Here is a 20816-nt window from a genome sequence, read left to right as displayed (position 1 = left end):
TCATCCGGCTCCTGAAAAAACCCACTTTAGATTCAAGCATACCTACAAATTACAGGCCAATCACCACTGTCCCTTTTCTGCTCAAAAATCTTAGACCGCGCAGCATACCTGCAGATACAAAACTCACTGGAATCTAACAAACTCCCTGGCCTAGGACAATCAGGCTTCTGACCCAGGCACGGGACAGAAACTGCACTTATTGACCTCAAAACATAAATCGAGGATCTAAAAGACAATGGTAAATTGGTGCTTGAACTATCAGCGGCATTTGATTTGGTCAACCACCAAATCCTTTGCCGTCATCTTAAAACAGCTGGCCACTTCTCAGATAAAGCCACCACCTGGATCAGATCTTTCTTGGATAACAGGTCCATGAGGGTCTTCTCCATGTCTGCCTCGGCCGAACTGTCACCTGTACTATGTGGGATACCACAAGGATATTGTGTCTCACCCACACTTTATAATTTGTTCACAAAACCATTTATTTACATAGTCGACTATCTGGGTGTCACCTATACCAACTATGACAATGACACCAAGATACTCATCCCCATCACAGGTGACCATATTTTGGACACTAAAGCCCTAAATGTAGTCTATCAAGTCATCCAGGCGTGGATGGCCCAACACGATCTCTGTCTTAATGACGACAAGACAGAGCTCCTCATCCTACGTTTCCAACACCGACTTAACAGACTAGATCCATTGTTTGAAGCCTTTAATATTAATGACAACACCAATGATACTAAAACTTTAGGAATCTACCTTGATTCCACACTATTGCTCAACAGACAAATCAATGCTTTAATTTCAGCCTCTGCATACACATGCAAGCTCATCACAGCGTGCCGCCCCTTCCTAAGTACTGCTAACTGCACCACCCTTGCTAGAACCTTGGTCATGTCCAAACTCAATTATTGTAACACTCTTTATCTAGGGACAAGCCAACGCAATCTCAACAAACTTCAGGTTACTCAAAATAATGCCATCAGGGCAGCCCTAAATCTCTCTAGATCGACACATATCTCTGACACCAGGAGAAGCACACATTGGCTATCAGTTACCCAAAGACTATCCCTTAAAACACTAGCCATCACTCACAAATGCGTGAACAATCAAGCCCTCATCTATCTAGCCAACCGTTTTACTCACCACATACCTACCCGCCCGCTGAGAACAACCCAAGCTCACTGTCTGACTGTACCCAGATACAAATTGCAGAAAGCAGCCGGGTGAGCTTTCCAGTTCTTGCCTCTAAAATTTGGAATTCACTACCTATCTATCTCAGGACCGAACTCTCCTCCTACTCATTTAAACGTAAAGTCAAGCTGTAGCTGGTCAACCAAGACGCCTAAAACTCCCTCCTGGCACACAGATTATCAACGTCCTCCGCAGGACCTTGCTCCTATACCTCTCCAGGTCCTCACATTGTGTAATACTATGCATGCTTATCCTCTGTAATTACCTCCAATTATCTTAAATCTTAATCCATGCACACTGCCTTTCTCTTATTTCTTTGTGTCTCTGTATGTTTAATATGTGATCCTTTTTTGTACATATGCATCTCTATAAATATGCTGTGTTGTATACTTTGTTATTGTAACCTGAGACATGCTCCCAGATGCCCTTGGGCCAGGCGCGCTAAATAACTATATAAATAAATATATAAATAAATAAATAGCAATAATTCAAGATTTACTACATAATTGTGTTAGTACCAACAATGCCTATAAATATGAATATTATATACAAATTAGAGGCACATACAAGGAAAGTAAAATAAGCAAAAAAGAAACATCACCATAAAAAGTAAATAATATTAAAGTTCATCATTATGTATACAAGTGAATTGTGTGTTTGAAGTCTACATATATACCACCTTTTGAATTTTCATTATCAGTAAATAAAACGGTGTGGCCTACATAGGTCAGTGAAAAAAAAACAAGTGGCCCAAATATGTGATGTCATCAGTGATGTGATCAATGACATTTGTGATATCATCTTTGATGTTCTGGGTCTTAGTGTTAGCAGTGCACACTGGTGGCGTGAGTTACGTTTGCTTAGCTTACCATCACAGGTGAATATCTGTTTTTGCTTTGTTTTACTGGTAACATTAATGTCATTTTAACAATGTTTTTTCATTGAATTTTATAAAACAATTTAGTGCAACTAAACCATAACGTCCCTTTAAAAAAGTTGGTTTCAGTGAATCTGAAATATCTGCAAGTGGTAAAAGCTAATTTTATATTAAGCACTGTCAATGCATACAGTTTGGCCATTTGTGTACTTAAGGGAAAGTGGTATTTTTGTATTCATTAATTTAGACAGGGAGGACCAATGCTTGTTTGATCACTGAAGAACGTGCAATAGATAATAAATGTGATGTGATGGGAAGCATTAAGCCTGTTATAATGGGGTTGTTCAAGTGAAATTCTGATCAGGTTGTTGGGGGGAGTAAATGAAACATTCACCAGGGACAATACATGGGTAGACATGCAAAGATTAAAGCCAACCGATATAAGACATGTTTAAATGCAGGTAGGCAGTACGGCTAGCTGTGTTAGGGATGTGACCATGATGGATGAAGTGCTACCGTGAAGGCAGTAGAAAGTGAGGAGAGATGCAGTATAGAGGTGAGGGTAAAGTTTAGCTAATTGGTTTAATGAGAGGTATTTTTTATTATTTATTTATTGGTTATTTGTAATGTGCCTATACACAATGTGTTTCGAGGCACAGAAAGACAAGAGGATTGGGTAACAAGGAGGACAAACAACAAAATGATCCTACCAGGCCTTGTGACATTTGGATCATGCAAGTGCAGTGAAGAGAAGTGTAGGGGAGAGGGGAAAGGTGAAGTGCTAGTCAGAGTGGAAGGGACCATGAGAAAAGCAAGTGCCAGGGGAAACCCGGTGGACAGAGCCAGCGGAAAGCAGAAAGTGCAGGGGAAGGAAGGCCCACAAACTAAGTGTGAGGAAGGGGCTGGAAAGGCTACACGGGAAAATGCCCAGCCAGGCTAGTGCGGGGAAGGGAAACAGAAGGGCAAGTGCAGGTTGAGGGGGGAAAGGGAGACCAAGTGAAGGGGGAGACTGAACTAGGGGGGCATGATACCCTGGATCCTATGAGGGAACGAGCCTGCCAGTCAAGAGCAAACAGGGACATTAGCTGGGGAGCGGGAGCGGGAAGGAAGAAGAGAAAAGTAAAGTCTTGAGATGCTTCCGGATCTTAAGGAAATCCAGCTCAAGTATGAGGGGGTTAGGGAGGCCATTCCATAGGCAGGCACCATCAGAGGAGAGAGATGTATCCCCACTCTCTGCTTGGAAAAGCTGCTGTTATACAGAGAGTTAGACATAGACAGCCGAAGGGCTATAGCAGGGAGATACTTAGGGAAAGAGAGTTAGATATAGTGGGGTACCAGGCTCCAGAAAGCCTTGTGGAAGATGCAATGGGTTTTGAACTTGATCACACAACAACCAAGAGCCAGTGGAGGGATTTTTGGATTGGAGAGATGTGGTCCCTGGACTTGAGGCTGAGGATAAATCTTGCAGTCCTGTTCTGGATTAGTTGAAGGGGCAAAGGGAGGAGTAAGGCATATTGAGGAAGAGGCTGTTGCAGTAGTCCTGTACAGAGCCAAAGCTCTGGAGACAATATATTTCGGGGGTAAGGTGAGGAAAGAGAGAATGCCTCTGAAGAGATGCAGCTGAAAGTGGGCCTTCTGGGCAATCTCCATGATGTGAGGGAGGCAGGAGAGAGAGGAGTTGAAGATGGCACCAAGGTTTTTTGCCTCACAGAAGGATGAGAGGAGGGGACCTGTGGAGGGCAGCCAGAGTGTGGGAGGGGAAGAGGCATCACGGGTCCCAATGAAAAGGCTCTCTGCCTTACTGGCATTAAGGCAGAGATTGTTAGCAGTGCACCAGGCCTGAATAGCAAACACGCCATCAGGAATGAGAGAGGAAGAGAAGGAGGCAGAGGAGGGAAGCTTGAAGGAGAGCTGCATGACACCTGCATAACACTGGAAGTTAGGAGAGAAGTTGTAGATTAAATGGGCTAGAGGGGCCAGATAGATGTTGAAAAGCCAGGACGAGAGGATAGAGCCCTGAGGGACACTGCAGGTGGACAGTGAAATGGTGGAGAGAAAATGGACCGGTTGAACCTGGGAGGGGTGGTCCAAAAAGAAGGAGGTCAACCAGTCCAGAGCCAGGTATCACGCCAAGGGTATCACAGAGCCAATTTATCAGGGTGGCATGATTGACAGGCCATTAAATGCAGAGGAAAGGTCAAAAAGGATTAGAACATAAGGAGAGCTGGAATTGAAATTAGGGAGCAAGTCTTCACAGGTGTTCAGGAGAGCAGTTTCCATGTCTCTGGCAGCTCTGAAGCTAGACTGGCGGTCATGGAGACAACCAACAGATTCAGTGTGGAGGATAGCAGGGAGATGGTCATCCTCTCCAGGAGTTTGCCCTAGAAGGAGGTAATGGGGATAAAGCAGTAGTTTGCCAGACAGGAAGGGTCGGCATAAGGAATTTTAAGAGAGAGTGCACACAGAAGTGTCTAGAAACCTCATCAGGTGTTAATGGAGAAAAAGAAGAGAGTAGGAGGTGAGAGGAGAGGGAGGCCAAGGGAGACCTGAGAGTGGGTTAGGGAGAAGGGTTTGGAGCACCAGTGAGTGAGGACAAGATGTCCTGAGATTTAGAAATGAAGTGAGAAGCCCGAGAAGTGTAGAGGGCCAGGGTAGGCAGGGGAGAAGTGGAGCCTGAAGTAGGGTTGGCAAATTCCTTATAGATTTAGAAATGTTCAGCCATGTTGTTAGTGGCCGCTGAGATGCGGGCTTGGATATAGGCCCTGTTCTTAGAGCAGATGGAGAGTCTGTATTGCCTTTGGAGCAGGCAGCAGGCCACTTTGTCAGAGGAGGTGCTCGAAGCATTGCTCTTCTACTCAGCTGCTCTGCAGTTGCATTTCAGAGCGGCCAATTCGGAACCATACCAAGAGTTGCACTTGGAGGAAGGTTTCATGTGGATCCTCATTACAGGGGCAAGGATGTCCGGAGTGTTCCAGATGGAGAGTTGAAAGTTAGTAAGGGCTGTGTCAGAATGAGAGTCAGTGGCAGGAGTAGGTTGGAGAATGAAGGCAGTAGTAAAAGCGTCAGCTGACACTCACTTCATAGGTTGAATGATGAAGAAGGAGGCTGGCAGTGGGGGTCGGGGCTTAGCCAGGGAACCCATGAGGTCCAGATGAGAGGACAGTAGAGCATGATCATGCCAGGAGCGAGGAGTAATGAGAGGGTTGGAGATAGGGATATCTGAAGAGATGAGAGCATTCAAGGTGTCTCGGGTAGAGTGTGTCAGACTAGAGGGAAGAGTGGAGAGGGAAAGAGAGTCACACAGGTTGCGGAAGAGTCCAGAGGGTGAATCAGGGGAGACAAGGTGATAGTTGAAGTCTTCGAGGAGGAGAAGGTTGCAGGAGGAGGCCAGGAGAGAAGAGGTCACGTCTGCCCATTCTGAGTGGAAGTGGGAGACCGGCCAGGGGGCCTGTAGATGGTGGCCGGAGTAGTAGAGAGGCCAGGAGAGATACCAAGTCTTCAGAAAAGGCGTTCAAAAGAGGAGTAGGCCTGAGTGGGTATGACAGTAGCAGGAATCCACTCAGGGAAGATCAGGGCCAATTCTTCGAGGTTAAGAGGTAGGCTTTTTGTTCGGTTTTGAATAAATTGGTGTGGACTACTTCTCAGATTTACGGGGGAACAGAATTAAATGCAGGTGGAGAGAGTTCATAGAAAGAGCGGATGCGAAAGGAAGTACAGGGAGTGTGAGGTGCCACAAGGGTAGTCAAGGAGGCAGAGCAGAGGTTACGAGACGGCTTATAGAATTGGATAGATGAGGATAGATACAGTGGTGCATTTCCATGGATAGATTTAGGAACAATGAGCAGAACTTTAAATCTGTCCCTGCTTTTCATCATCGGGGCATCCAGCCTGTGATGGTATGAGGAAATAGGTGTGAAGTGAGGGAGTTCAAAGAGAGTCCTGGCAGCAAAGTTAATGATTTTGTTAGAGGACATAAGGCATATTTGGGGAGAGCAAAGAGAATTCCGGCACAGTTGTCCAGTTTAGGGAATAAAAGGGTGATTAAGAGATGCTTGGAATTGTTCAAAGGAAGGAGGTGCCCGATTTTCCTAATATTTAGGGGGTTAAGGCAAGCCGCCATTGTAACTTTGGAGATGAAAGTAGAGAAGATGTGAGGGTAATAAATGACACCAAGATTTCAAGCTGAAGAAGAGTATAGGAGAGTGTCTGGTGTGAATTGGATAGGCAAGCGAAAAGAGAGTTTTTGAAGGAAATAATTGCATCTCTGTTTTGGTTGAGTTTAACATCAGAGAGTGTGAAGCCAACCAATATTTAATGGCAGAGAGACAGTTTAAAATGTTGATAGAGAGATCAGAAGGACATTCAGGAAAATGGCAAGAAGATTTGAGTGTTGCCTGGAAAGTGTTGGTATGAGTATCCATAGGAGGAGATTAGAGCTCCAAGAGAAGAGGAACTAAGACAGAGCCCTGTGGAATATCAACAGTTAGAGGAGTGCATTGAGAGGTTTTGTGTCTCCAGGATACAGAGAATTAGATAGGTGCCTGATATGATTTGATCCCGGTGAGGACCTGATTGCAAATCCCAAGAAGACAGAGACTATTAAGGATATGAGAGTGATCAACATTGTCAAAGGTAGTGCACAGGTCAAAGAGAATTGCGATAGAGGATAAGATGGAGTTCTTGGTAGAGGAGAGGAGATGAAGTCAGAGAAATTTGTGAGAGCAGTTTCCGTGCAGTGAAAGTAGAGGAAACCTGCTTATAGGGGGTCTTAAAGGTTGTGGATGCCTAACAAATATTTAAAATGGTTCAACGCAACCCTTTTGTTTGAGTGCTTTAGAGTAGTGTGGGAGGTGTGACACAGGGCAAAGGTTAGCCTGTAGATTTTGGTCAGTCCCTTGCTTTGTTAGGAGAGGGAACCATTTTGAAAACAGAGGGAATGCAAGCCGAGTCTAAGAAAATGTTGAAAAATTCAGTTAGGTTAGAGTTCACTTAAGGGTGTGGAATATTTTTATCCACACCACTGCGCCACACTGCACCCCTTTGCCAACAGGGAGGGAAAACTGTCAAAAAGGGAGGAAATAACCCTGTGCGTGCACAATCTGCAATAATTGTGCATGGTGCATAAAACCACCAAAGAGCTGCACACCCTGCCACATGCACAGGCAAAGTTGGTGTAAACACAGGAATCACTGCTGTCATCTGACATCTGTCATCTGTCACTGCCACTTGAAACAAAGCCACAGAAGAGCTAAAATCAGAAAATGCCCTTGAATACAGTTTCCTAATCAATGGCAACCTTCAAAGTGCTGTTTTGGTGCTAAATTCAGTCATTTCCCCAGAGAATTATTGAAAGGAAAGTGTGCTGAAATCATGCATTCTTCAGGCAGTCAGAGGAATCCAGGTGTCACTGACTGACAGCTACATCAGAAAATTGGCTGTCAAACCCAGTTTAAAAGTATTTTCTTGGTCCTGAAAAATTGCAAAATCCACTATTTCAAGCATGTTGGTGAAGGGCTAATTCTTTTAAAATGTTTAAATTCTTTATAAACTGTGCTTATATTTTATATGGAAAATGAAGAAAAAAAACTGTAATGTCAAAGGGCCCAGTCTGGGACCAATCCACTATGTAACTCTGATCTGATAGCCTGGCCTGTGAATATTGACATCTCTACTTGACACTTCCTTGAGAACAGGAAGGCTAATGGCTGTTCATGGTTCCCGCATAATGAAAACAAAGAAAGCCTCAGACATTTGTCTCCTAGCTGACCCAAAGACAAAGGAAGGCTTGGACACCCATCTTCATAAAGGAGGGGCCGGAGGCAGAGGAGGTTTCTCAGTGAACTTCAAAGGACTGGCCATTTGCTCACTTTGAAAGTAAGAAAAAAAACTGGACTGGATTTTGAATGGAAATTACTTGTTTTTGCCTCAGAACTTGATGACATTTAACATGGCAGCCAAAATCAGTGGACAAGTGAAAGGTACAATCTTATACATCTTAACACATTCTAGACAGTTGGATATGTGGTAGGAGTTTGTACTACATAAGGAACCAAAGATACACTAAATCACTGATTGTGGCAAAACTATAAATGTTGCAAGACTATAAATGTCAGCACCCAGAGATGTATCAATTTAGAAATTATTAATCCAAAGTGTTATGGGTAAAATTGATAAAAATCCATAGAATGACCAATACAGCTCTCACAAAGATGGGAAGGGGATGTAAATGTAGATAATCAAGTATAAAGTATATGTACAATTTTATGAGGGTACATAATGGTAGACATGTACATTTGTGCTAAAGTATGTTTTGGGTAAAAATGCAGGTGGGAGTTCCTAAATCCTGTCATAAGATGACAGCTCTGTTTAGACTGCTTACCAGGACAAAGCACATGCCAGTAGCCACTCACAGACATGGGGGTGTGTTTTGAAGTTCTGCCCACACCATAAACTGGGGGTTGGCTTTTCTATTGTGTACATATAGAAGTTTCACTACACAGAAAACACACTGCTTCCAGAACATACTGCTTCCAGACCACCCTGCTTCCAGAACCCATCCAGATGTCCACACAGAACCTTATTCCAGAACTCTTCAACTTGTAGCTGACCCCAGAATTCTTTGAAAGATCAAGATTTCTTTTCAGAATCCAGACTCTAGCATTGCAAAATTATTGCTAGCCTGACCCAATTGCAAACATCGCAAACTTGAAGGGATTTCATTCTGATTCAGCTTGGCTTGCGACCACTAAGGCTGGCCCGCTAAAAACTTGCATCCTGCTATCTACTGTGTCCAGTAACCAGAAAGGGCCCTTCCAAATCCAGGCTGAGGTGCAGTCCAATTGACCAGAACCGCCTTGCTGATCCAATTCCACTAGAGGTGCCCTGCGCATCACAGAACAGTGTATTTGACCCGTTTTTATATCGCATAGTAAAAGTTTGCCGCAAAATTTGCAAAATTGCCAAGTTTACACGTGTCATTTCCCCATTTCAAAGTGCTTTTCCCATCCCATCCTAATCTCGAGTGTGTATTGTTGTTTATATTATAGCTCATGTATGTTAGGACCTGATTCGTGTTGTTTTTCGTAGAAGTTCTATCAATTTAAGCATTCTTACACCCTTTTGCAGTATTTCACAAAGCCATTTTCACCTGTCATTTTCAAAGTGTCATTTGCCAAAATAAGGTTTTCTCTCTTGTTTTGGAGGGAAGATTGCCTGTAACTCTAGACATTGTATTTCATTCCTGAAAACCTGCTGATTACTCACATTGGTGTAGAATTGCTCATTTGTATTTAAACACAACTTTGCAGGGGGAACACCAACCTAAACACTATCTGTATGCAAAACAAACTGTTCTTTTTTGCTGTGGTTTCTATTTTGCCTCCTTATAAGTGAATTCAATTGCTTTGCTTATCTTTCTGAATTGTATTGTCACCCTTTGGGTGATTGCTGCCCCATATATATATATATATATATATATATATATATATATATATATATATATATATATATATAGTAAACATATGTGTGATTGAATATTAAATAAATACAAATCTTTACCTTTACAAACTAGCCTGATTCCTGGTTCAGGGACCTGGGGGGTATTTTGAGAAGGGTGTGATATGCGTGGTATATCATTCAGAATATTGAACTTATAGACAAAAATAAAATAAGGGTTTCATTTGCGCATTACATGCTAGGTGAGACTTGGGTGTGTGCCTGATTGAAATCCCTTAAAAGGGCCAATAGGCTTGACTATCTGAGGAGAAAGAGGGTAATTTGGGGCACAAGAAGGATTAGCCTTTATCAATCGAAAAAAATGGTACAAGTACCTTGGCATCTAATAGTAGTGCAGAGCAAACGCCTACTACTTATACACCAGCTAAAATGGTTGGCTTTCGCAATGCTTGTTTTTAACAGGACTTTGGTGAAGGACAAACATTGTGGTTATAAATTGAGTGGCTGAAGTCTGACCTACCTGAATGCATTTTTATTACACCAGTAGCAAGGTTTAAAGCTACAATTAAGTCATCAGCTCTCAGAAACCGCTTTGAAAAAACACTGGCAGGCATTTTGAGTGCATTGTTTGATGGTAAGGCTTGATTAAAACACAAGCTCAAAGAGTTCCCATGAGGAGGTATTTTGGGTGGGCAGGCGCAGGAAACTGGGAGGGAATGGCCATAGGGATTGACATGGCCATGGGCAGCCAATGGGTGGGCAAGAAACCAAACAACTCCTGCACGTTTTGTGTCCCTCCTCATATGCCATGTCTCCCTATCTGTACTCTAATGCAGTAGTTTCAGCATGTAGGTGATGGAAGCACAATCTAATAGCTCAAACTAAAAAGGCTTACTGTGACAAATCGACGTCCGGGGCACCAGTGGTCCAGGGACGAATATTGGTTTCTAAACCATCCATCAACCCAACACCTCTAGCACACCAGCAGGGATCCGAACAGATTGGAATACAGATAAATTATAAGACCTCCTTGTCTGGTAATGTGGACGGAATGGCAGGCTTATCTCCGCAAGGTTGTGGATCGTTGATAAGTTGCAACACAGCGAAAATACAATTATTACCAAATGATTAAAGGGACTGTAAACTCAATGTTGTATAAAATATCTAATTTATTATAACTACAATAGACAGTTCTAACACACTACAATTACAACCCACACTGTAAAGGAACACAGAGGATAGACCGTTTCACAAAGGAAAGCGATGCACTCTGGATACTGACAGGAGGGTAGTTTGTAAAGCAATCAGTCTTAATGTTCAAGGTTATTTGGTTTCAACACCAAAGGGGCAAAGGGTCATAACTGTCTCTAGAGGCCTTCAAAGAAGGACCACGGGGGCAGAACCACAATGTACCTGCTGCTGAAGTTCTTGGTGCTCGACAGTGTTGAGACGGTTCCAGTGCGTTTCACACCCTGTGAGACAGAGTTAGGGGTGGGAGACAGCTGCGGGCACCAGACGACAGGTAGTTCAGCAAGCAAGGCTGGACAGATGTCTGCAAGCTGTCCAGAACAGCGGCTCAGGGCCAAGAATTGTTGTCTTTGTGCTGGTTGGCTGATCTGTAACGCTGGTTGAGGTGTCTCGAGTGACACTGGTGACTGCAGCGTGACAACAGTTAGCGGTGCAGCTGGATGAGTTTCGAGGACTCGACTGTCTCGAAATTGTCCTTAAAAAGATGGATGCTGGATGATGTTTGTGGCACTCCTCTTAGCTTCTTTGCAGGGCTTGTGTCCTTTTAAGGCAGATAGCAAAAAGCTCAGGAGGGAGTTAGCAGGCAATTGCCTCGTCCTTTGTCCAGAGACTCTCTGGCACTTCTCATCTAGGAATCTTGCTGTCAGAACCTAGCAGGGCACGCTGTGTGCTAGCTGGGTACCAGTTCTGGAGCTGCTGGATGGGTCCTCTGTGTCCAATATTTCCCTCTGTTCCCTGGGAGAAGTTTAGGAGAAGGATCCTGCTTCCCACTTGGAACACCTGGCCTTCCTTCACTTCTGGAAGATCTAAGGTATACTGTACCTTCAGCTCTGGTGCAAATTAGTCCTTACTCCTTGCAAAGTCTTCAGATGGTCTGATCAGTGATAGGTTCAGCCCTCTTTTAAAGCCAAATGGGCCCCAGAGATTGGTGTAGGCTAAGCCCACTTTAATGGACCAATCCTGGGTCCCCAAAAACAATCTTTAGTGATGCTTCAGGTCAGAACCAGGGTGCTTGGAAACAGCCAGGGGAAGGGTGACAGCATATACTTATAAATCCCACCCATCTTCCTGTCTGCTGTACATCAAAGTGTCTCCCTAATTAACTGAGCCATATGCGGCACTTGATCACAACATGGACCTGCTTTGAATTAGGGGGTTGTAGGCAGACTTTTGTCTCCTACAATTAACATACTTCCCTCCTCTGAAAGGAGTGGTTCTAGAGAGGACATTCACTGCTCTTTCATGCCAAGTAGGGGTGTTAGTACCAAGTTGACACATTTCATTACAAAGAGGTGTCAGGTCCCCATTGTCACTTCCTGCACCCAGGCCTTCTCTGAGGCCTGCTAATTAAAATGTTTCGGTATTCACCACCGCCAGCAAGGTTTCACTATAGAAATGCAAATCCATGGGGCCTTGAAATTCTAATCAGGTTGCCCATGGCCAAAGGCTTTTGATTTACCCATGGCTGTCAGGTGTCAGCTACGCATGACAGGGGAGGTTGGCACTGGTAAATTGTGTCCTCCTAGAGTACATTACTATTTTTCTGCTCTGCAGTGAGCATGGAAAATTTACGCGGGAATGGCCCCATCATTTATTCTTTTTAAAACAAACAAAAAAAGGCCCAGAGAGCACACTTTTCCTGTGCGTGTGATCGAATTCCTCACACTTACTCCATAAAATGGTGCTCTAACATAGGCGAGCTTGCTCCGGATAACTTGCTTTGTCAGACATAAAACACTTTTGTAACATTGTATACATTGTCTCCTCTGACTCCAAAATATTTCAAACATCCCAGCCATTTACATACATTTTCATTTGCTTTTACACTTTACATCCAACCGTTTAGATTTGATTATTACTTCTGCAAATGTTTCCCCTTGGGTTAACGTATGAGATATTTATCGTTACAGCATGTATTAGATTACCACCCTTCGAGCAGGAAAATGGAGGTTTCCGGACATACTGCATACGATATGTCAGAACATCTGCATGTCATGTATTGTCATCCAGAAAAATATGCATTTCCACTCCTGTTCATAGTATGGGAATGGACATTGCATCGCAGTGGATCACAGCAATGCTGTATACCGTGTAAAATAATACATTGTAAAGTGCATACATGTCATTATACAGTAACGCAGAGGAGAAATTGTGCATATCAAATGCCCACCCATTCACTTTCTCGGGTCCTCCAGAACATGTTTGTCCCTTAGGAGAAGATGCTTAGCGCATGGCCTCATTAAAGGGACACTAATTTAAATATGCTGCTAGGTTGAACGTTCTTATCTCCACCTTTTGGGTACCAGTACAAATGTGTATTAATCCTGTGCACATTTCCAAATCATATTCTGCTGTCATTTACAAGACGCAGCATTTTTTAGGATACCACATAATTTAAATACGTCACTACCGAGAACGCCTTGCTCATCATTTCTATTACCATTTATTAATCTGTAGAGTGTATAAATATTTGCCTTCTGGGTTATTGGTGCTAAATAATGGTAAAGAATTCGGTAAGGTAAATTGGGCACTTTGTCATTCGGAGAAAACGCATGGGGCCTCATTATGAGTATGCTGGTCCGGTAACAACGGTGCCGGTAAGCTACCGGCACCGTTGTTACTGAACAGGCAAACTCAGAGTTCTGCGGGCGGGTGCCGTCCCACCCGCCAGGTCTGACCTGGTAGGGGAAAAAAAAACACTCGCCCGCAGACTTTGACGGAAGCACCGGCACCAGTGCTTCCGTCCTCCCCATTCCCATTGAGTTCTGTAAGACTCAATGGGAATGGGGAGTCATTTTTCCCGGAGGGGCTGTAATGCCCCAGTAATTCCCCATTGTCAGGCACGTGGAAAAAAACACGTTTTAAACTCACTGCATTTTGATGATTTCTATATGCAATAGTCAAGCCTCATCGAGAGAAGACTGTTGACGCATAAGCATTTGGGGAGAAATACTTAAAGACCTTTTACAGGAATTTGAGTGGATAGGACCCTGCTTATGATCGATAGATAGCGGAGTCAGAGATAACATTTTCATGCACTTTTTGAACACCTGCTGTCGGCTGAGCGCCCAAGTTCAGACACGTGGGCCAAAAGGCAGCTGATCAGGGATAGACACTTACCTGCTGAAAGGAAAACCTCAGTTTTCCCCAAGTGCTAAGGGTGTGAATGCTCGTCCTTTTTGCACAGGAATGCATAATAGCTTAGCAGTATTTCTCCCCTGGCAGATCTGGTGGACTCCTTCCATCTCTGTTTTTACACCTAAGCTCATGAAACACAGATTATGGCATGGCTCCATACGCACAATCAGTAGAAAAGGGTCATTTCCAAAGCATCTGTACGGCCGTGGAGAAATAGATGTGCACAAACTGACTCAAGCGTAATTACGCAGTAAACAGTAGTGTAAAGTGCCAAGCCCCACTGAACGTGATATGTTAAGGAGATTTCTTTCAGTTCAAAGGGACCAAATGCCACTGATTGCGCCGTCCCTCGAGATTTTAGACCCCCCAATACTATACCCTAGAAGTTGATAGACAACCAAGGTAAAATCGATGGTTGACAATCAATAGGTCTCAAAGGACACACATGTCAGCATCACTTGAGCCTCTGAAGCATCTAAGAACTCTAAGACCCTCACCAATACAGACTGGGTGCACATGCCTGGTTAAAAATAGGCACACTGGATGTGTCGTCATTGGTGTTTCACAGAAAGGTTTTGCATCTAGGTTGCAACTACTGAGTCTAGTAGTTTTCCTAACCAAAGGAACAGGAACATTGGGAGAAACTTTGACGGTACATCGGGATCAAGGAAGTGTTTCTTAACGGAGGGTTTATTCACTACCTTTTTTAACTTCTGAGCTGGTCTGATTAATCTACCCTAAATGGAGAGCCCATAACAGTTAACACTTGGCAAAAGGCAGACAAGTCACATATTTTATTCAGCAACTGTAGATTCAGAAGAGGCCATGTCATCTCTTAGTGTGTTTATTGTCTGCAAGAAGGATGTGTCAAGAAAAGGACCCACCACCAGGTGCAAACTAAGTGTGCTAGAAATGTTTCTAAAACAATACTGGCATTTTGTGACTACATGTGAAGGTACACATTTGTGGCCATGTGCCTCTTAGTATTCAGGCACCCTCTCGCCACACACGAGGCTCCATAACGTGCCACAGGGAACTGAACATTAGCTGGTCACAGGGTATTTTATTTGTGGGCAAGTTGCACGGTCTGGCATATCTTACTCCAAATCGTAACCCAATAGAAATCTTGCAGAAGGCCTGCAGTGAATTCAGATTGGCAAATTCACTTTGAACCGGGCAAATATTCCATGCATAGGGCCCTTAACGTCCAGAACAGTGGGCTACCCGGTATCTTAATTAGGGCTAAGGGATCTCAGAAGCCTGTTTTGCCCTGCAGGTCTTTGCAAATAAATCCACCTGCAGCGCTACATGGTGATGGGCGCTGATCAGGGGCGTTGCTGGGGGGGGCTAAGGGGGCTATAGTCCCTGATCTTTTGGATGTAGCCCCGGATAGAATCTCAGGAACTACAGCCAAAAGACTAGCTAGCCCCCAGTCCCAACAATTCCGACATCAGCTTAGCCCCGGATCTTTTCCAGACCTAGCAACTCCCCTGGCGCTGATTGATTTTTTTTAAAAGACGAACGGCTATTCTGGTTTGGCTGTCAATAAAATATTCTAATCAGCCGAAGGGCATTAGTCCCTTTTCAATATTGGCACACTGGCGATCGTGGAGTAGGAGGAGACACGCCCACTGCAGACAGGGAGTTGTATCTACCACAGGGGAGGAAGTCACTTGGATGGGAATGCAGGAGGGGCTGGTGGTGATGTAGAATGGGAGGGGAACGAATAAAGACGTTATGGAGCAGGTGCAGTGTGGCTGGCAAGCACAGGAGCAAAGAGCAGATTGCGCACCAGGCGAGTGCCTTGGAAAACACGGATGGTTGGGCGATAATGGAGGCACTGCAAGGAATCGTTTAAGGAAAGTGGGCAAGGGATGGGCACTCAGTGAGGAAGTTAGCATCCTGCGGGTCTGGAGGATCCATGGGAATACTCATTTTTACTGTCTGCAAACCCTCGCTCACATAATTCCAGCATGCCTTGCCAGTCGCTAATAACAAACACGTGCATTAGTATGAATGCAATAAGTACTTGGTGAACATAGCATACAGGTGCAGAATTGGGCAGCTAGCATGGCGGTGTTACCACAGGCGGCAGAAGAGAAAGGTCTCAGTTTTCCTGGTAAATAATGACTTGCTTTGCAGACACTTCATTTTACAAGAGTGAATGATTTGTTTTAAAAAACAAAAGGCTTTTCTTTTCTGACTTGGAACTATTTGTTTCTGCTCGTAAGACCCGAGAAAGGGGTGGGAGAGGATTCGTGCCAAGCAGAAGCACCTTTAGAGCTAAATGTTTTTTCTTCAAATAGGGAGCCGTAACAGGGGTTCCTTGATGTTGAGAATATGAGTCGTCTTGATGGGCAGTACTATTTACCGTCAAGAATATGACAGATTGAGCCATAGTCCAGTAGCCTCTTTGTAGAATGCCGAGAGTTTTCATTTCAAGGAAGACACCTACAGGAAGCCAGTGCAAGGTGATGGAAGCCAGTGATGTGGTCATGAAGTGTCACATCCAAGACCAATGTTGGAGACATGTGTTGCATTATCTGTGCTTTTTGGGTTAGAAAGGTAGGCAGACCCAAGTAAAAGTTCACATGCACTGTTTGGGACATGTTCAGGAGTGGGGAGATGCATCTGAGAACATGGAGTTGGAAGTGAAATGTCTTTGTGATGGCTGAGAGAAAGGTAGAAGCCCATCAAATAAGGCAAGTAAGATTTATAAGCACCCTGCGGGTGGGCGCCTGCCAATCACGAGCCTGGAACCGCAGGCTGATACTACAGATCTGCATCTTCCGTTCCCTTTATTTATTTATGTTTTTAATCCCCACCCCACCTACCTGATTCTGGCAGCAGCTTCTCTGCCTCTTCCTTTTCCATCCTCCATGGTAATGGAAGGGGTCTCCGTATGGAGCCCTGCCTTCTACTATCATGGCAGCCATCTTGGCAAAGCATTTCCATTCATTAAATAAGACGTGTGTGGCTTCCCATTCAATGAATGAAAATGGTTATGGGGTACTAACAGCATTCCATTAGATATACCATGGAACCATAATTGTTAACCTCCTTTGCTTTTCTTGGGCCATTAATAGGGTAATTCATAGAATTCAGCGCACAAGTGGCGCACACGGCTGGCGCACAATGTGCGCGTGCGAATCCCTGTGCCAGCCGCGTGCGCTAAAATCCATTTCCGCGCACAGCGTATTCATGGATTCCAGCCACCAAAACCAGCCGTGGCGCACAGTGGCGCAGCGACCCTGCAGCAGCGCCAGTTACGCCCCCAAGAACGCCTCTCGGCAGGGAAAAGCCATCAATATACCCAATCCAGCGCAAAGGGCTGTGCTAACCCTATACCAGCACGGCAAGCGGGCTACGTGTATCACTGGGGTGCGCGGGAAGTACCTCACGCGATTGGCCCCGTGCAAGCAGGGAACGCGTATTTCTGGGGTGTGCGGGAGGTCCACACGCGATTTCCGCAGGGTACGCGTATCTCAGCGGTGCGCGGGAAGTGCCACACGCAATTTCAGCAGGGTACGTGTATTTCGGGGTGCGGGGCAAGTTTCACAGGCGATTTCACCAGGCCCCCACCCATGTCTCCCACCACCCCCACCCCCCAGCCACCAGGGGCAGCCTCCACCAGGCCCCCACCCATGTCTCCAACCACCCCGACCCCCCAGCAGTGCAGGGGCAGCCTCCACCAAGCCCCCACCCATGTCTCCCAGCACCCCCACCCCCCAGCCACCAGGGGCACCCTCCACCAGGCCCCCACCCATGTCTCCCACCACCCCACTCCCCAGCAGTGCAGGGGCACCCTCCACCAGGCCCCCACCCATGTCTCCCACCCCCCCACCCCCCAGCACTGTGGGGCACCTGCCAGCAGGCCCCCACCCATGTCTCCCACCACCCCCACCCCCAGTCCGGTGGTGCACCCTCCACCAGGCCCCCACCCACGTCTCCCACCACCCCCACCCCCCAGCACTGTGGGGCACCTGCCAGCAGGCCCCCACCCATGAGCAACTCATGTCTCGCACCACCCCCACCCCCCAGCACTCGGGGGCACCTGCCAGCATGCCCCCAGCCATGTGCAACTCATGTCTCCCACCCCCTCACGCCCCAGCACTGTGGGGCACCTGCCAGCAGGCCCCCACCCCCCAGCCACCAGGGGCAGCCTCCACCAGGCCCCCACCCATGTCTCCCACCACCCCCACCCCCCAGCCACCAGGGGCAGCCTCCACCAGGCCCCCACCCATGTCTCCCACCACCCCCACCCCCCAGCACTGTGGGGCACCCTCCACCAGGCCCCCACCCACGTCTCCCACCACCCCCACCCCCCAGCACTGTGGGGCACCTGCCAGCAGGCCCCCACCCATGAGCAACTCATGTCTCGCACCACCCCCACCCCCCAGCACTCGGGGGCACCTGCCAGCATGCCCCCAGCCATGTGCAACTCATGTCTCCCACCCCCTCACGCCCCAGCACTGTGGGGCACCTGCCAGCAGGCCCCCACCCCCCAGCCACCAGGGGCAGCCTCCACCAGGCCCCCACCCATGTCTCCCACCACCCCCACCCCCCAGCCACCAGGGGCAGCCTCCACCAGGCCCCCACCCACGTCTCCCACCACCCCCACCCCCCAGCAGTGCAGGGGCAGCCTCCACCAGGCCCCCACCCATGTCTCCCACCACCCCCACCCCCCAGCCACCAGGGGCACCCTCCACCAGGCCCCCACCCATGTCTCCCACCACCCCCACCCCCCAGCACTGTGGGGCACCTGCCAGCTGGCCCCCACCCATGTCCAACTCATGTTCCCCACCACCCCCACCCCCCAGCACTGTGGGGCACCTGCCAGCAAGCCCCCACCCATGTCCAACTCATGTTTCCCACCACCCCACCCCCCAGCACTGTGGGGCGCCTGCCAGCAGGCCCCCACCCATGTCTCCCACCACCCCCACCCCCCAGCCACCAGGGGCACCCTCCACCAGGCCCCCACCCATGTCTCCCACCACCCCCACCCCCCAGCACTGTGGGGCACCTGCCAGCAGGCCCCCACCCATGTCCAACTCATGTTCCCCACCACCCCCACCCCCCAGCACTGTGGGGCACCTGCCAGCAAGCCCCCACCCATGTCCAACTCATGTTTCCCACCACCCCACCCCCCAGCACTGTGGGGCGCCTGCCAGCAGGCCCCCACCCATGTCCAACTCATGTTCCCCAGCCAACATGTCATCACAATCTAGATCCCTGGTCCCTATGGTCAGCCTCCAAATGCAAAACACCCACCCGAGTATTGCATCCACCCACTCATAAATTGCAATTACATCACAGAACACCAATTGCAAGTTCCGAAACAAACACATCTCCCTCACATACACCCAATGGGTGTCAGTGAATCTCAAAACCCATATCATGAAATGCATGAAACCAATGAGATACCACACATTGAAGTTCACCAAAAAAAATATGTATAAAAGGAAACATAAATAGAATAAAAAATAAAGAAACAGAAATGTGAATGTACAAAAATCAAAAGAAGCATGTCCGTGAAAAAAAGCAAAACCAAAAATAAAATTCCAAAGTAATGGTGTCCAAAGTCAATGTCCACAAAACAAAATCCAATGGGAAATAAAAAAGAAAGCCATTGCTCCATGGTTAAAATGTGAAAAAAAATACAATCCAACAGTGAACTATGTACATGGGAACAAGCCAGGGTCCATTATCCCAACAAAAGAACGGAAACCTATCTAACTACACTAACTAATAAAATAAACTATATACAAAAATGTGGCCAATGACTGAAAGGTCCAAATAAAATCAAACAAAAATGAAACCTAACACTACCTACATAACTATGTACAAGGGCAGCGGGCTAGTTTGACGGCTCACTTGTGGATGTCCCGGGCCAGGGCATCATCAAACTCCTGCACAATGTCCCGGAGGCGGTCCAAATCCATGGCCCCGAGGGTCCGCAGGGCCGTCGCCGTGTCCACCTCCAAACCCTGCGGATTGCCTCGAGGCACTCGGCCCGCCTCAGGGCCCTCTGCATGGAGTTCTCCGCCCTGACCATTGTGAGCCGTGCCTCTTCCGCCCGCTGTCGCTCCGCATCTATGGCGTGGCCCAACCGCTGCCACACGGAAGACACTCTCTGTCCTGGGTCCTCCTGCCCTCCGGCCGATGCCTGCCCCTCCGATGTTGAAGGCCCTGAGCCTTCATGGCTCCCACCACGTTGCTGCTGCTGCTGTGCCTCTGCCCGTGCACTGTATCCTGCTGCCTGCACATCCTCTGCCGGCTGGGGTGCAGTCGTTGATGTGGCCACCCCTGCTGGACGTCCGACTCCCGACTGTGGCAGGGATGCCTCCTCCACCAGCCTGGCCGCACCGTCAGAGGCAGCTCCACAGGGCACCCAGGTGACTGATGGGTGGGAAGATGGCACGGAGGACGACTGGCGCGTAGGGGCTCCAGTTGAGGAGGGGGTCATAGCAAGCCCCATCATACGGAGGAATCCGGCCTGGGTGACCTGTCCCAGCAGGGTGACGTGGTCAACGAACCATTCGAGATGACGTGCAGTCTCCTCATGAAAAGACTGCAGGTCACCTCCCATGGCCCATTGACGCAACGCCACACCAGTCAGGACAGGCTCAACCCGGACCCGGATAGCCACGTCCGCAGGCAGAGGAAGGCCAGTTGACGTAAGCTCATCCCCTGCCTGAAAACGGGTCTGGATGTAGGCATCCCTGCTGGTGCAAGATGATGCAGGGACAGGATCAGGGACAGGATTGCACACAGGCACCTCCGCGGTGGCCTGTGCTGCCTCCTGTCCCTGGTCCTGCACTGCACCACTAGCACCAGTGGGATCCCCACCTCCAGACCCCGTCTCTGGTGCTTGCACGGCCTCCTCCTCCACCAAACC

Source organism: Ambystoma mexicanum, chromosome 8 (assembly GCF_040938575.1).
Source record: "Ambystoma mexicanum isolate Mex_15411 chromosome 8, UKY_AmexF1_1, whole genome shotgun sequence".
In the NCBI taxonomy this organism is placed as follows: Eukaryota; Metazoa; Chordata; class Amphibia; order Caudata; family Ambystomatidae; genus Ambystoma; species Ambystoma mexicanum.
This window is presented reverse-complemented; position numbering follows the sequence as displayed.